Here is an 18,472-nt window from a genome sequence, read left to right as displayed (position 1 = left end):
AAGCATATTGGATCCAATTTTTGAAGAGTATGAACCCAGATGGTTTAAATAATGAACTGAATTTGACATGTTTCCTTTAAAGGAATTACAATGTAGTATTGTGTGTGTACCTTTAATTCACCTCCGAGTGTACACCTTTATTTATATAAGTTTATTGAAATTTGGTTTGTTTGTGCATGGCCAAGACATAGGGTGCACCAAGACTGACACACAGGAGCGTTCAAGTGTGTCTGTGAGTAAGTTTATTGATAAAGAAATATGAAACGAAAGTTCTTGTTGTAATTAGCAGAAGTTTATTTAGGAGCTATTCTTTTTACAGATGCTTGATGGATTAGGTACGTGATCCATGATGAAGTTTCTTGATATGAAACAAGAGTTTGATAACTGGTCCCTTGTTGGGTTCGTGAGGAGACTTCTTCCCCTATGATTTTCCCTCTACCTGCAAGAAAATACAGAGAGAGATATTATTTCATTATTGCTCGATACTTACCCATCTATTAGAGTCTCTTATTGGAATACCTCTGCTGTACACACCTATAAAGAGAAGAAGAGAGAAAAAATCAACAAGAGATACTCGGATGTGCTGTTAGATTGATATTCATTGCACTATCCTGAATGGATTATATTGGCCATCCTCTGATCTTTGTAATAGTATTTTTGTAAGAGTATTTATTGTTATTTATTATGGATTGTGGATTGTGAATTATTCTTAAGACCTTTTGATATTGTTGTAAGATTGTATTTAAATGTATATTAGCACTTCTCACTTTACACTTATTAAGTATTTATAAATATTTATTGAAATCTTACAAAGTTTTACAGTCTTATCTTGAGACTTGCCCGATATTGTGAATTTCCACCCTAGTTGCTCTTTATATTCTCAGGGAGCTTCTCTTGTTTCTACATAAAATTAGATAAAGCTGTAATGCTCCAGAACAACAAAGATAAATGTCCTTTGTTCCCTTCACTTTTCATCTCAGGTTTATCTGATCACTTAATCTGCTGTGACAGATGGTGACAGAGCTGTGCTGGTGGCCCATCAAAATTCCTTCCTTCCTTTTTTTGTTTTTTCTTTCTTTTTTGAATGTTGTATCAATGCATACAGGAGTGCATGCACACAGTACTGGCTGACCACACAAGTGACCCACATGTAGCACAGTGGTTAATTGATTTGGCTGTGAATTAGCACTCCACTGGTTTGAATCTCAGCACTGCCATGAGCTCAGTAGGTGGCCTTGGGTACGCCACTCATCTCAGCCCCAGCTTCCCAGCTGCTTTGTGGAGATAATAATACCACTAACTTGTTCACCGCTCCGGGTGAGGCACTCATTTGTCTAGAAGAGCAGTATATAAGCGCAGTTACTAATGCTGCTGCTGCTGCTACTGCTACTTGGGACACCATAATGTGAGGACGGCCCCAGCACGGGAGACAATGATCAGAGGAGCATACAGACCTGCCCCACTACTGCTCTGTCCAAGTCAAAGGCATGTTCCAGAGGTGCTACCAGCCCAGCTGGCTTTGCATTTTTCCTGAGTCCTGGACATAGGCAGTACAGGTTGGCAAAGGTAATGAATGACCCTTAAAACACCATAAAAGAATTCTGATACATTCTTCTGCACCAGCACATTAAGATGCTGTTTTTACAATACTTCATCAATGTGTACATAAAAATATTGTGTGTAGGATGACATGAAGGAAGTGAAAGCTGTGGAAAACTGTTCACATGCCATATGCTGGATGCAACTTAGGTTAGTTTTACATGTGACACCCCCCCCCCCCCAAACAGCTTCCAAACTATGCTGTCTTCATTGTGAGCACAACTTGTGGCCCTTCCGGCACTCTCTCCTGTGATCTGGATCAAAGAAAAACCTTTGAGCACAAAGAACTCCAGGTTGCTGTGGGTTGGACATGCATGGCAGATATTCTGTATGCCTCTCCTTTTTCATCCTTTAGTGAAAGGGGGACAGAGAGTTACAGGCTGTGGAGGAGAGGGGCCAGCATGCTTTTCTTTTTCTTTTTTTTTTTAATAAAATTTTTATTGGAATTAGAATCATTTGATATCACAATACAATCAATTCCCATTTCCCAATTTCTAACCCCCTCCCTTTCCCCCCTTTTTTGTAGACTTCCAACAGTTTTCCAACCCTTTGTCCCTTTTCCCTTACTCATTTTAAATTCATCTATCTAACAAACATATACTTTCCCTTTAATCTAAGCAATAATTCTTTAACTATTTTTTAACTCTCTGTACCCTATCTTTAGGTCCCTTCTTCTGTATTAGACAAACAATTTTGTCCCTTTTTCCGTTATTTCATAATTTTCTGGTTTCAAATACTTCTATAAACCATATACCATATAAACCGTATAATCCATACATTCATATAAGTCAACCAATTTAACTTATATTCTATATAATACTTTTTCTACATATCTTATCTTCATTCTACTTTAGTTATATTTAATTATCTTATATTATATTATTAATTTCCTCTTTCTTTAATTATACATCTATATAACTATCTTGAAAAATTATCAATCAATTTGATCCATATATTTCTTCAGGTAGACTTATTCAGTTTAACATGTTACACGTTTATACCAGAAACAATATTAATTAGTCGGTCCTTATAATTAATTATTTTCTATCCATATTCTATATATTTTTCTATATATAACAATCTAACAAAATAACTGCTTAGACATTTCTCTCTCTACCCTCCGGTAAAGTCACCCCCCTCTGCATTTTGTCATATTTCAATAGTTCTCAAACTGCCACAGTTCTCTTCCCACCTCCCATTTCTTTAACACATATTGCTTCAGCTTCTCCCAGTCTGTGTTGAACTGTCCTGGGTCCAGATTTCTCAATTTTCTTGTCATTTTGTCCATTTCGGCCATATACAGCAATTTGTAGGCCCAGTCCTCAATAGTTGGCACTTCTTGTACTTTCCATTTTTGCGCATACAAAAGTCTGGCCGCTGCTGTCATGTAAAATAACAATGTTCTGTATTGGGCTGGAATGTTCTCCATTCCCAAGTTCAGTAGCAGGAGTTCTGGGTTCTTATTAATTTGAAATTGTAAAATCTCACTTATTACTTTTATTATTTCTCCCCAGTACTGCCTAGCTACCTCACATGTCCACCACATATGATACAGAGAGCCCTCATGTTTTTTACATTTCCAGCATTTGTTAGAAGTGTTCAGATTCCCTAGCGCAATCTTCTTTGGTGTCATGTACCAACGATAGATCATTTTGTAAATGTTCTCTTTAATATTAGTACACGTTGTGGTCTTCATTGTGTTTTTCCACAAGTATTCCCATGCCTCCATTGTTATTTCTTTGTTAAAATTTATGGCCCACTTCACCATTTGTACTTTAACTATTTCATCTTCAGTATACCATTTCAACAGTACTTGGTATACCTTGGAAATTTCCTTCTTATCCTCTTTTAAAAGTGTCTGCTCTAGTTCCGAATTCTCTGTTCTTATGCCTCCCTTTGCACAGTCCGAATTGTAAAGATCTCTGATCTGCCTATACTGGAACCAATCATAGTTGAGTGATAACTCGTCCTGTGTCTTTATTTTAAGTTTGGAAGATTCTATTCGGGTTATCTCCTTATATGTTAAACACTGTTGCTCAGTATAGACAGCTCTCGGATCTATTACTTCATATGGAACTACCCACATGGGGGTTCCTTCTTGTAGAAAGTCTCTGTACTTCTTCCAAGTTGCATATAGGCTTTTCCGTATATAATGATGTAGGAACATAGAGTTCACTTTAACTTTGTCGTACCATAGGTATGCATGCCATCCGAATATTTTTTTATATCCCTCTAGGGCCAGTAATTTCTTATTCTTCAGCGTCATCCAGTCTTTCAGCCACACTAGGCAAATTGCGTCATAGTAAAGTCTTAGATTGGGCAGTTGCATTCCGCCTCTTTCCTTTACATCTTGTAAAACTTTCATTTTCACTCGAGGCTTCTTGCCTGCCCAAACAAAGTCTGATATTTTTCTCTGCCATTTTTCAAACTGCTTGGAGTCTCGGATAATTGGTATTGTCTGTAACAAAAACATTACTCTTGGTAACACGTTCATCTTAACTGCTGCAATCCTTCCCAACCATGACAAATTCAATCTATTCCATTTGATCAAATCTTGCTCAATCTGAGTCCATAATTTTTCATAGTTGTTTTTGAATAGATCTATATTCTTTGCCGTCAGTTCAATTCCCAAATATTTCACCTTGGTTGTTACTTCACAATCCGTTATTTCCATTAACAGTTGTTGTTTTTGCTTAGTCATATTTTTGCATAATATCTTTGACTTCTTTTTGTTAATATAAAACCCTGCCAAATCTCCGAACTCCTTAATCTTCTCTATCACTTTTGGCATATTCTCCATTGGGTCTTCCACAATTAACATTATATCGTCCGCAAAAGCTCTAACTTTATAAGAAAAGTCTTTTATTTTTATTCCGCGGATTTCTTCATCTTGTCGTATTTGTATCATCAGTATCTCCAATACCAAGATGAATAACAGCGGAGACAACGGGCAACCTTGTCTTGTTCCTTTACTTATAGTCAATTTCTTAGTAGTCTCATCATTCACCACAATTGCTGCATTCTGGTCTCTGTAGATTTCTTTAACTGCTCTTATGAATCTTTCTCCCATTTGTAGCTTTTCCATAGTGGCAAACATAAAGTCCCAGTTCAAATTGTCAAACGCTTTTTCAGCATCAACAAAGAAGAAACCAACCTCTTTGTCACAACGCTTATCATAATACTCAATAGCATTGATCACTGTCCTTAAATTGTCTCTGATTTGTCTACCAGGTAAAAAACCTGCTTGTTCCTCCTCAATAATTTCCGAAAGCCACCCCTTCACTCTCTCTGCCAGTATCTTCGCAAAGATTTTATAATCATTGTTAAGTAAGGATATAGGCCTGAAATTTTTCACATTAGTCAGATCTTGGCCCTCTTTGGGGATCAATGAAATATTAGCTTCCTTCCATGTATCTGGAATCCGTTGGTCCTTTAATACTCCATTGATCACTTCTTTTAGGAATGGTACCAGTTCATTGGCCATTGTCTTGTAAAATTTAGCTGTAAGTCCGTCTGGCCCTGGCGCCTTTCCCAAATTTGTTGATTGTATTGCCGTTTTTATTTCCTCATCCGTTACTTCATTGTTCAGTCTGTCTCTCCACGCTTCCGAAATTACTGGGAGCTTCATTTTTTCCAAATATGTCACTATTGATTCTTTATTCACCTCTTTCTTATTATACAATTTAGCATAAAATTTATAGAAGGCTCTACTAATGGATGTCTGGTCCAAATACGTTTTGTTTTCTTCACATATTTTATTTATTATTTTCTTTTCCTTTCTCTTTTTCAATTGCCATGCCAAATATTTCCCAGGTTTGTTTGCACCTTCAAACCCTTTTTGATTCAGTCTTTTGAGATTCCACTCCAATTCTTTATTATTCATTGCTGTCAGCTGTTCTTGTAATATTTTAATGTCCTGATAAATTTTCTTTTTCCCTGGTCTCTTCTTTAACTGTATTTCTTTGGCTTTTATTTTCTCCATAATCTCCTGTCTCTTCTCCTCTTTCTTTTTTCTGGCTCTTCCATTTAAGTCCATTAGTATGCCCCTAATTACCGCCTTGTAGGTGTCCCAAACCTTGTTGGTTGGTACTTCTTTATTCATGTTGTATTGTATGAAGAACTTTGTCTCTTTTCTCAGCATCTCCATATTCTCTCCCTCTTGAAGTAAGTCCTCATTTATTCTCCATCCTTTCCTTTTGCTCCTTCTCCCCAATTTCCACATAATTGGATTATGATCCGAGCCTACCATCGGCATTATTTCCGCTTCCTTAGTCCATAACGCTAAGTCTTTTGAGGCCCAGATCATATCAATTCTCGATAATGTAAAGTGTCTTGCGGAGTAGAACGTAAATTGTCTGCTTTTCGGGTTTTGTCTTCTCCATACATCTTCTAAAGTTTCCTGTTGTATCAATTCAAAAAACAACTTTGGTAACAGTCCTCTCTTCTTTTGTGCAGTTGATGATTTTTTGTCTAGATCCAAATTTGTCACTCCATTGAAGTCTCCAGCAAGTATTATCTGATCATACGAAAGTTCATCTAGTTGCTTCCTTAAGTCCTCAAAGAAGCTTTCTTTCGCTCCATTAGGTGCATAAATTCCAACTACCAGCACTCTCTTTGAATTCTATTCGCATTCCACTGCTATAAATCTGGCTTCCACATCTTTCATTACAAACTTTGGCTGCAGCTCCTCTTTAATGTAAAGCACTACTCCTCTTTTTTTCTTATTAGAGGCCGCTGCAAAATCATTGCCCAATTTTTTTGATTTTAAATACTTTACATCTTGTTTCCGAATATGGGTCTCTTGCAAACAAACAATATCACACTTTTGTTTTAATAGCCAGTGAAAAATGCTTTTTCTCTTATTCGGTGAATTAAGTCCATTTACATTCCAAGATAAAACTTTACACTCCATAATCATAATCTAGTTCTGGTAAGTCCTTTTCATTGTCTCTTATGAATCGCTCCATCTCTCGTTCAGATCTGATGCGTTTTTTGGCCCCTCCAAATTCAAAGGACACTCCCTCTGGTAATTCCCATCTATACCTGATTTTCATGTCCTTCAAAATCTGAATTAGCGCCTTATATTTTTTCCGGTCCAATAACACCGATCTGGGTATTTCCTTCATAATAATAATCGTCTTGCCGTCAATCTCCAATGGATCTTGAAACTGTTTAGTCACAATCTTCTCTTTCATATTTCGGGTCGTAAATTGCACAATCACATCTCTTGGTAATTTCCTCTGGGTCGCAATTCTTGAGTTTACACGATATACCACGTCCAGGATAGCCACAACTTCCTCCTCCTCCTTCCCCAGGTATTCAGCTAACACCTCAGTCATCTGTTCTTGCGCTGTCTTTCCATCCACTTCCGGCAAACCGCGAAATCTTAGCTGCTTCTCCATGTGTTTACTTTCCGCAACCGCCATTCTCCCCCTCATCAGCCTCATCTCTGTTTGTTGCGTGTCAGCCAAATTCTCCACCGCGCCTTCTACTACTTTAACTCTCTGCTGTGTTCCTTGCAATTCATTTTGCATTATTTCCATACCTTTCTTTACTTCTGACCGCTCACTTTTCACTGTCTGTTTAACCTCTTTGATCAGCTCCGGTTTCATGTCTTTAAGTTCTTTAATCACTTCTAAAAGTTTTTTTTCTAAGTTCTCTATTGCCGATTGCCACTCTTTTTTGACATCGTGGGGCTTGCCTTAGCTCGCTCCCACGAGTCCGCCCTCTTCCTTAACTCCGTGGCGTGGAATTAAGCGTCTTTTTAATTTTTAATTTAAATGTCCCAGTCTTTTTGCAAAGAAAAAACTTTTAGAAAATCCAAAATGTCGGGCGTCTTTTCTCTATGGTTCTTCTATGGTTTTTGTAATCCAAAATGGCTTACTTCCTCTTCCGCTGAAGCCGCGGCTTTTCCCCTTTCAAAGATGGCGATTCCCTTCTTCCTGCCATCCGGCAGGAGCCGCTTCTCTCCAGCAACTCTATTGTTATTACGTACTTCCTGTCTCCCGACTTCCCGCAGTAGCTCTCGCGATGGCAGAATTTTCTCACAGCTCCATAACCGCAAGTATTCAAAACAATAGTCCAAATTCTTTAATAACTTCTTTAAACTTAGTCTTTTTTCTATTTCGACTCTTGCCGAGTCTTCTCCTCCTTATAATTAGCCTGTTGCAGTTTTAAAATCTACTTTTATTCTTCTTTACTTTTAACAATCTGTCCCGTATCAGAAGATAATGATCTTTACCTTCCCCTTCACTTTCCGTGGGTTGTAATCACTGTTTCAATCTTCGTTCCTCCTCCACTCCTCTTTCCCCTGTTGAAGCTTGGGTACGTAGGTCTTATGCCAACCACATTGGCCCCGAAACTGCCGCAGAGATCTTTGCCGACCTGTCACAGGGTGGGACCTCAAGGGTCGTGAGGGGGCCCGTCGCATAGAGCCCCCCCTCACCCGAGATCAATGTGCCCTGAGGTCTTGAGCGTTCTTTGCCTGCTCTCCCCCTGAGAGCAGTCAGCCGCGGGCTATTTTGCCCCCTCCGGCTGCTTAAAACGGCAGTCCGGTCAGCTCCGCAGTTGGAGCTGCGTCAGACCTCCATGAATCCCAAACCGGAAGTCGGGCCAGCATGCTTTTCATTGCATTGGTGCTTCCACTTCTGGGCATGGGTAGGCATGAGGGGCAACAACAGTGAATTGTATGGGGATAGGTCATGTAGATACCAGTCTTGTCTGCTTGTACACTGCTTGCTGCTGCCTTCGCCATGGTAGATGTTAATTTTTGTGACCCTGAAAGGAATAGCCTCAAAGACAGACCATAAAACAGAACAAAATGGCAGAACAATGGTGACATCAGTTTCACGTCAGAAACGCGCTCAGGTAATTCAGAACTTTGAAAGCTGGGGGGAAATTTGGATAGTAAAAATTTCTGAACTATTTCTATGTGGAATAGAATAGAGCTAACTTTTATGTAGACAGAGAGATTAACAACATGCCATGATTATTGTATCAATATAATCCTAACCACAAGTGCTATTGGTGTACAAAATCCCTCTCCTGCTTTTTCAGCTTCCTATGATAATGGTATGGCTGTAAAATGTTTAGATTGCAGTCTTGCACATTTGCATGTATGAGTCCCATTGGCTTCAATGATAAGGCATCGTGTGTAAGTGGGGGCAGGAATTACACAGAAACCTAGAAAACACACACACACACACACACACACACAAATCAGAAAAATTAGGAAACACACAAAAATCACCCTAATTGATAAACAAAAAAGAAAGAAAAATAAACAAACAAGGAAGAAAACAAAGAAGAAAACAAACAAGGAAGAAAAATACAGAAGTCTCTCGACCCCGAACTATTAAAAAGTGCTGAACTTCTGCAACAAACTTCAACAGGAATTTGATCTCTGGTACATATTTCTAAGCTTGTCTTGTGTCTTTTTATTATGTATAACATTTATATGAAAGGAGACTTGATTTTAAAATATTCTTAGCCTGCTGTTTCTTCCCCACTGGAAATGATAATCCCTCTATGTCTGACAGGGCAATTGGGTTCTGTGTTGTGGAAATGATACTTAAGGAGATACAAGATGACTTTGGGGCAGAGACCCATCGTGTATCCCAAAGTTCTGCTGGCTCTTAAGAGATCAGCCCCGGGAGACAAAAGAAGCACCACAGGCAGTAACTGTATTATTACTAAGCAGTATGTACCCCGTCTTCATACAAATGGCGTCCCCTGCATAAGAGAGAAGGACATCACTGATACAAACCAACTTTTCTCTAAACATGGCGTTTCCCCTCAATTTTCAACAGGACATTTTGCACTCCCTTCCTTCTCCATTGCTGAAGTCAGCCAATGTGATGTGGTGGTTAAACCATCAGATAAAGGGAGACAGATTCAAATCCATATTCAGCCATGAAGCTCCTTGAGTTACCTTGGGCCGTTTACTCTTTTTTGTATATGTGTTATGTGCCATCAAATCACTTCCAACTTATGGTGACACTAGGAATTAACAACCTCCAAGACATCCTATCATTAACAGCCCTGCTCATATCTTGCAGACTGGAAAACATGGCTTCCTTTACTGAGTCAAGCGATCTCATTTTGGATCTCTCTCTTTTCCTACTGCCTTCCACCTTTCCTATTGTTGTTTTGTTTTAAAAAGAAAGATTTATGGAAATAGAATTGGACTAAGCACTCACTAACAATTTAAATGTCGATGCCTCTGAAGCTATTCTTAGAGGTTTAGTACACAAGGTGTTGTTGGAGGCATGTGCAAAACTTTCATCGTTTGTTTCTGTATATAGTTCTATCAGCAAAAAATGAGACTACATGCTTGGGACATTTTTCTGCAGAATATACGATGTATATAAAAATTTGCCAAATGGCTCCTTCACACCCGATGATAAGTTGCAACACTGCCTGTTTTTAAAAGTTTTGTTTATTTTCATTGTTACTTGCTAATCAGCTTTATGCAACATATGGTGATAGTTGGTTACACCAAAGACCAGATACGTTTGAAAAGAGAGGTGCACAGTACATATTAATAACTAAACAAGAGTCCTGAATAAAGCACCTGATTTCTGAACAGTTCTCAAAGATCCATTGGAATGAGAGAATGTGTTCTTAGCTTAACCAGCCATGCCTGCCATCCTCCATACATAATATAAACAGGGACGAGGACCATACACTTTACATCACTGAATGGATTGTAACTCTAAGAACATAGTTTACATGATTATTTGTCCATGCAATCTGGCATACATAAGCATTAGCACAAGACCCATTAAGGTGTGTATTCTGGAACATATTTCCCATATCTGGAACAGGACATGTGAAGCACCAATGAATGAATATTTTCTTGATCAGAATCATCAGCCTGATGATTTCAAATTCTTGGTTTTATTTCAATACAAACCACACAAATATAATAAAACAGACATCACTTGATCATTGTTACAAATGGAAGCACATTTTATTTTCAAATTCAATACTGTTACACCAAACAGAATACACCCCCTTTTTGTAATCCCCTTCATATATTATACTAGCTGATATGATATAGATGCTTAGTACTTTTGACATCTGCCCCTTTGAGAAATGTTAGCTAAGAAGGACTCCACTTGAAAGTGTCAGTGTAATTGTAGTGGGAACTCCTTATAATGTTTGTAGACTCAGTAGTTTGCAGTCACCCACCTTGGAAAGATTGATGAAGCTTTTGCTGTTTTATTGAGCATAAAAGACGAACCAAAGGGAAATTACAGGTTTTATTGAGAGTGGCAAATTTGGCAAGATGGTATGTATAGAGACCGTATACAGCAAGTTTGATATTTAACAATAGGTTTAGATATTTGCTATTGGCTTTTGTTGAGACTATGAGATTTAGATAATTACTATTTTACTGTGTGTTATTTTTTGTATTCCAGAAGCTACACTGTAATAGAGAACTATTTCAATCTTGTATTAACATATGTAGGCATGGTAAGAAGTTTTTGGATGTATTTTATGATTACATTTTGATATGGTACTACTGGGCATTGTTATTGAGTGTCTGCACATTGTATTTTGTTGTAGAATTGCCCCATGTATTTCTGCAATAATTAATGACTGAAGATGTTTACATGAGAGAAAGTAAAAGTGTCCTACTGAAGATTTCTTTATATTTAACTTGATGAAGGAACTGGATTCCTGAAACGGGATTAATACCAGAAGCCTGTTGTTCTTGTCATCTTTTTGTGGCATTGTTTGCATTGGACCATTGTGAATATACTGTAATTTAATTTGTTGAACTCTTGCTAACACCACATTATAACACCTAATTTAAAAGGACATTGTTGTTACTTGAGTAATTATATGAATACCACACAGTTGCTCTGTTGTGTTGTTGGGTCCTCCCCACATATACAGCATGGCACAAAGACTGTGATGGTATCATCTGCAAGGGTCCAACCAGCTGGGCGGTTTGTTTTGCAAGACTTATAATGTCATCAACAACATTGATTTGTAATTAATCCACAACATTTGACAAATCAGATGTGGGGGGGAGGAGTATGTTCATTGCTCTTTGGGAGAGGAACATCCTTCCAAATGCCTTCCCATGCATTCAGGCTGAAGGAGGATTTGAACCCAAATGTCACTGTTCAACACTCCACCCTGAATCACATTGGCTTAAACTCAATGAAGAAATATTACAGGTGTGAAGATGTAACAAGCAGTCCTTTGGAAATTTATTTATGCAAAGTGCCCTCTAATATATGTTGGGATTTGTTTTGTTTCATAGTAACTTGATAGCACTCAGTTATACTGATTCAGAGCATTTCTTGGCTGATTATATAAATAAATTTATGGATACAAGTTATACACGAAGCAAGGAAAATGAAACAGAAGAAAAATGAATCCCTAATTCTATATCTGCTATCCCTAAGGTATCTGTATCTTACCTATAGAAATCCTGTATAGATACTTTGCTATCTACATCTCATATTTCTGAATCTAAACCATATTCTCTTTCCTTGACTGCTTTCTTCACCAGGCTTTTTCGTGTCTTTCCTTCTCAACTCCACTCAACTGTTTCTGTCTCAGCCACCCAGCAACCACACTTGTAGCTCAATAAACCAGTGTCTCAAAGGCAAGCCAAGTAATAACTGTATAACCAATCCCCTCCAAGTTCCTTCTTCAGCCAACAGGAATTCTTGGAGCCATTCAGAACTGTAAGTGGTAAATTCAGGATTTTAGGCAGCCCTTTCTTACCAGACAAGATTGAGTGTGTTCAGGGTGGGATGGCCATATACAATTTAGACCCATTGATTCCTATCAGTCTACATGTTATCTTTCAATTATAACAACTGCAAGATATCATCATGCACTTATACCAGCAAGATTCAATCCATTGCCATCAGTCATGTTGTCTGGAAGATATGAGAAGGTGCCAGCTTTTGAACCAGTTTGGATGATTCAGTTGAAACACTGGCATATGTACTGTTTCACAGGCAAGCACATTTGGCCTTATTAGAACCTATTATGTGAAGAAAAAAACATTTTTGGAGCAGTAAATTCTTGAAGTGTTACTGGCTAGAGTTAATCAGAGAATTACTGCGCAAGCTGCAAAATTGCCATAAAAATTCAGGCAGTTATATGTTCTAGCATACAAATTGTATAGTAATTTTAATTCTATCTCACACATGGTATGATTGTACAATATAGCCAGGGCTTTTTTTCAGCTGGAATGCAGTGGAATGGAGTTCCGGAACCTCTAGAAAATAGTCACATGGCCAGTGGCCTTGCCCCCTGATCTCTAGACAGAGGGGAGTTTAGATTGCCCTCCACATCAGTGGCATGGAGGGCAATCTAAACTCCCCTCTGTCTGGAGATCAGGGGGTGGGGCCACCGGCCATGTGACCATTTTCAACGAGGGCGATTTAAACTTTTAAAAACTCCCCCCTTGTTCCAGCTGTCCCAAAGTGATGTCATTGTGCGGTCCTGAGTTCTACCACTGAGTTCCACCACCTCTTTTCCCAGAAAAATAGCCCTGAATATAGCTGAAAGTGCTTTGTAATATTAACAATTCACTGTTTTTATTGTATACATGGCTTTATAGGTTGTAGCAAAGATTGGTTGATTGTCGTTAACCTTTATCACTATTTGTAATGACTTCTGACAGCCAGCAGAGGAGAGAATTTTTTTATACTGCTTATGCTACCCTGAAAATAGAACTTCAGAACCTAGATTTCACCCCAGGACCTTAAAAACGGCACACAGCAAATAGTTTTTGTATTGTATTTATTGTTGTTATCCACACTGGGTACTACTGACTAGGTACTCTAACAAATAGGAATGAAACTGAGCATTATAAGAGTTGGTTGATGGCTATCAGGCACCATAGTCTCAATAAATATTTGCCTGATATGAGATATATATAAATGTGTGTGTGTATGTGTGTGTGAGAGCCCTGTGGTGCACAGTGATAAGTTGAAGTACTGCAGCCCAAGCTCTGCACACGACCTGAGTTTGATCCCGGCGGAAGCCAGGTTCGGGTAGCCGGCTCATGGTTGACTCAGCCTTCCATCCTTCCGAGGTCAGTAAAATGAGTACTCAGTTTCCTGGGGGTAAAGTGTAGATGACTGGGGAAGGCAATGGCAAACCACCCCATAAAAAGTCTGCCAAGAAAACCTCATGATGCGAGGTCCCCCCATGGGTCAGTAATGACTCAGTGCTTGCACAGGGGACTAACTTTACCGTTTCTTTATGTGTGTGTATGTGTATGTATGTATATACACACATTTACCTTGTTTTGAATTTTGTTTTTATGTCCTAAAGATTTACTTGTTGCTTGGGGGAGGGGGGTCTTTCAATGATAGTGTTGCATTCTGGGTAGGCAGTATTTTATTTATTCATTTATTTACTTCATTTATGCCAATCGTTCTCCCCACTGGGGACTCAGAGTGCTTTACGATATTCTCCTCTCCTCAGTTGTATCATCTTCATACCATCTTCAATGCTTTGTACTTTCAGAAATAAAAGATAAGAACATCTGTGCAACTGACATACTGTTCATAATATGAATCAAGGGACTAGAGAGAAATATCTCTATGTAGTGTCCACAAGGTAGCCAGGGTGGACCAAGTGTTAAATATTGTTTCAGGGGAAAAAATGCAATTTACTGTTTACACACATGCTGACAGTTCATTTCGAGGGGGGGGCAGTTCTTCTAAACACGCTGCAGTTTCAATCTTCCCACTGTGAAATTTTAGACAGCTCATATGCCAAGTCCTTGTCAGCCCTATTAATATTTATACATTCCATACACATCCTGGTCAAAGCATATAAGTTGCAGATCTTTCTGATTTGGAAGCTATTAAGATTCATGGCCCCTTTAGCTATTTACTCTGTGGTCTTCGCCATCAGCTTACAAATCATTACTGTTCAAATATTGCCCTGTATGGTGTGCATTTGTAGTCTATCAAAGAACAGTTAAGATCTTTAATACATTCATTTATCTCCAAGACACAGGTTATTAAGAAAGACAATCCAAGAGATAGAATAGAAGACTGACTTCCTTAGACAATTCCTTTTTAATTCTGGATTAATGACTATTTGTGTCTTCTGATTAAGAAATGCTCAGCTATCCCTTTCTGTGCCTGAAATGGATACATTGATTGATACAATATTTTGCTGTTTTGTGGAGTGTACGCCTGCTGGAAATAAACTTTTTGGTCTTCATAAAAATGAATGTTGGTATCAAAAGAAAGAAAGATTTTCAGGTTTGGAAATTTATTTATTTATTTATTTGGGGGATTTGTATTCTGCTTCTCAAGAGATTTGCTTGAGATGACTCTCAAGTAAAAAGAATATCAAAAAAACATTAAAATATCAGTATTGAAAGCCAGCCATTAAAAATCAGCCAGGGATATTGAAACAGCATAAAACAGTGATCTAGCAGACCAAATGAAAACACTATGGTTTCCCCTTATAAGTATTTGAACCATGCAAAAATCCAAGGGCTAACTGTGGGGGGAAGGGTCTTTGTTTCTATTTTTGCCTTTGGACCTATTCCCAGACTGAGTAAAAGACAACATCATTACTTTCATTTTGTGCACATGTTTGAAGTGTATAACTCTAAGCAGGCCAGTTACTGAACCCAGCCCAGCTCACAAGAGATGGCAGTGTGTACTGTGTGCCTCTGTACCTATCCCATACAGCTTCTGTTGTGTGAAAGCAGACCGGGTGGGTGATGGCAGATCAGAGTAAGACCTTGACAGAATCAGCTATAGGGATTTCCTCACCTCACACAAGCACTGCTTACTGTCTCTACCAGCTTAGCCATATCGTCATGGATATAACTAGAAATATAGAGGAACTATTGCTAGATTTGACCAAGAAGATCATAGAAGATGTCTCTGCACTGGGGTTACCCACTCGTGCTTGAGAAATACCTGAAGATTTGGGGGTGGAACCTGGAGAGAATGTGGAAGGAAGGGACTTCAGTGGGATGTAATGTCATACTGTGCATCCTCTAAAGGAGCCATTTTTAACATAGGACCTGATCTCTGGAGATTAGTTATAATTGCACGAGCTCTCCAGCCCTGACCTGAAGGCTAGCAACTCTACTCTGCACACAGAAACATGGTTAACCTGGTCCCACAGCTAGACTTGCCTCAGAGAGGGCCTAGAGGCCCAAAATAGAACAACCTTAGACAGGGGTATGAAACAAAAGAGTAACACAATTGTATGACCTTGTATAGATTAGAAGAGCCATCTACCTCATACTAACAGATACTTGATATGTACTGAGGCCCAGGTGCAGAGAGTGTCTGAGAGAGGCAGTAACATCTAACTTCAGAGAAGTAAAGCTATGATTCAAGAATAGGTGTATTAGTTGAGAAACTTGTAATCACTAATTTTACATACACTTTGTTAAAATAAAAAGTAGCAAGAGTGAACTAACAATTTTCATACATTTAAAAACATTTCAGACATAGATAGCCTAGCATGGTATTTGAAGTTATAGTCAGCCAAATTGTGTGAGCCCTTATCAAGTGGGACAGCCAGTTATTGTTAGGAGATGATGCTAAAATTCCATAAATATGAGAAGTTGAATTGAACAGGAGGTTCTTTTTAGAAGGGGCTCCTTGCCTGTGACCTGCTTATCTCTGGGATAAGAAACTTTCATGGACTCATGTAATTGCTCTCATTTAACAATCTATGTAGATATAATGGATGGTATGATTTTCTGTGGATTTAGCCAGTGTTAAGAATGCTGAATAATTATGTTTTAATAAACGCTTAGAATGGAAGCAGAGATTCTGTAATAATATTTACTGGTGTACTATACCCAGTAACAAACCTAAAATGTTACTGAGGTGTACCTCTTGCCAGGACTTAAATGGTCTGATACAGGAAAGTTAACCAGACGCTTAAGGCTTCTTAAGTGTACACCTGTATCTGAATCAGGCCTGACTAGAGTCATCCAGAACTATATATGGATACTAAAAGCTTTTTAGAATTAGTTCCACTCTTGGGATAAATTTGCTAGGAGAGTTCTGCCACGTAGCTTCACCTCATGTACCAGAACTATTGATATCTAAAACTGACAATCCTATTCCTTCACCCAAAGATATGATCCAGCCAAAGAACTTTGAGGTATCTATCTAAACATTTTCATCACATCTGTCTTGTGAGGAGCTTAGCATAGCATATGTGGTTCTCACTCCCTATTTTATCCTTAAAACAACCCTTTAAAGTTGGAGATAGATCAAGATAGGTAGCCTTGTTAGTCTGTCTGTTGCAGTAGAAAAGAACAAGAGTCTAGTAGTGCCTATAAGACTAACAAAATTTGTGGTAAAGTATGAGTTTTAATGAGTTACAGCTCACTTCTTAAGCTCACTTATTCAGCCCCATCCACCTCACAGGGTGATTGTTGAGAGGATAATAATAACACTTTGTAAATCCCTCTGAGTGGGTGTTAAGTTGTCCTGAAGGGTGGTATATAAATTAAATGTGGTTATTATTATAATGTTGTTATTGTATTGATGGAAAGATTTAGAATCATTTTAAGAGTTTTGCTACCTGTACTTATTTTCTCTATGAATGATATGTTTAATATGATATTTTTACAGGTCTTGTATGTAGACACAACTTTTACAGTGCCTTTAATAGTGTTTCAGAAGTAACATGAAAAGCAACTCTCAGTGAATCTTTCTTGCCACTTATAAAGAATCAGAGAAAACCATAGTTCAGTACTCATGAAAAAAACACTCCAGAAGAAGACCATAGGTCACAAGGGACAGCAGCAGCAACAACAATAAAAAATCCCTCCAAAGCTTTTACTACTCAATGCAATACTTTATAAATCCCAGTTAGCTTTTCAACCCATTTTTTTCTCCTAAAAGATGAGCAAGTTTGGAGTTCCATTGTTCACAACTTTTTCAATTACATGCTCCCTACCACTGAGGCTTAAGGACAACACATCTATCCATATTCCTTTTAAAATAGTCATTTTATTTTTCATCAAGGGAAACAAAAGGAACCCTCCCACCCTTTGAAAGTATTTTCAAGTCAAAATAATTGATACCGAAAACAGGCCTGAATACAGATCTGACTGTATCGTCTTGGTGGCAACAAACAGAGGCAGGTTAGGGTTTTTCTCTTTTATTCAAGTGAATAGATAACAATGAAGGGAAAACGATTGTGCAGCGACAATAGCAAAGAGCTTTTGAATCCAAGATCCCCCCCTTTCATCAAAAAACAGCTTTTCCCAATGCCCTCTGCTAATCCCCAGCTTCTTGTGAATAACGTCTTTCCCCTCCTTAGTTAGCAGAAATCATTGAATAGATAATACTCCTTGCCAGATTTACATTATTGTTTGCAAAACAATCTTAAATATGTAATAGTAAAGTTTAAATTTTAAACTCTACTATTTTAATACATTTAAATTTTAAACTTGTTTGCTTAACTAAGAGTAGAATGTATTTATAAGAATATAAGCATGTGGCCGTTGTATAATGGATATATTAAATCGAAAAGATCCTTGTATATGATTTTTATGAATTTATTTTCTAAAATGGATATCAGACCACTGTTGAAGACAGCTTGTCAAAATGCAGTTTGGTCTTTCCATTGAATATAGGAGGTATTTACATGTTATGATTATCTTGTGTCATTTTTGTATGCTCTTTGCAAGATATTAATTTATTTTAGAATTTATTGGTTTTATAAATAGCAAATTATGGTTATTTCTCCCCCCTCCCCCCGCTGTGTTGGGATCGTTTCCCAAATCCGGTCCTCCATTGTGTCTATGGTAGTATTGAAGGAGAAAGCTGAAGTCAGTCATCTGGAGCTCTCTAATGATAGTATTAATTTATCTTAGCACTTTTACAGT

The sequence above is a fragment of the Eublepharis macularius genome, chromosome 9 (genome assembly GCF_028583425.1).
Source record: "Eublepharis macularius isolate TG4126 chromosome 9, MPM_Emac_v1.0, whole genome shotgun sequence".
NCBI classification, from domain to species: Eukaryota; Metazoa; Chordata; class Lepidosauria; order Squamata; family Eublepharidae; genus Eublepharis; species Eublepharis macularius.
Note: the sequence above shows the minus strand (reverse complement) of the source record.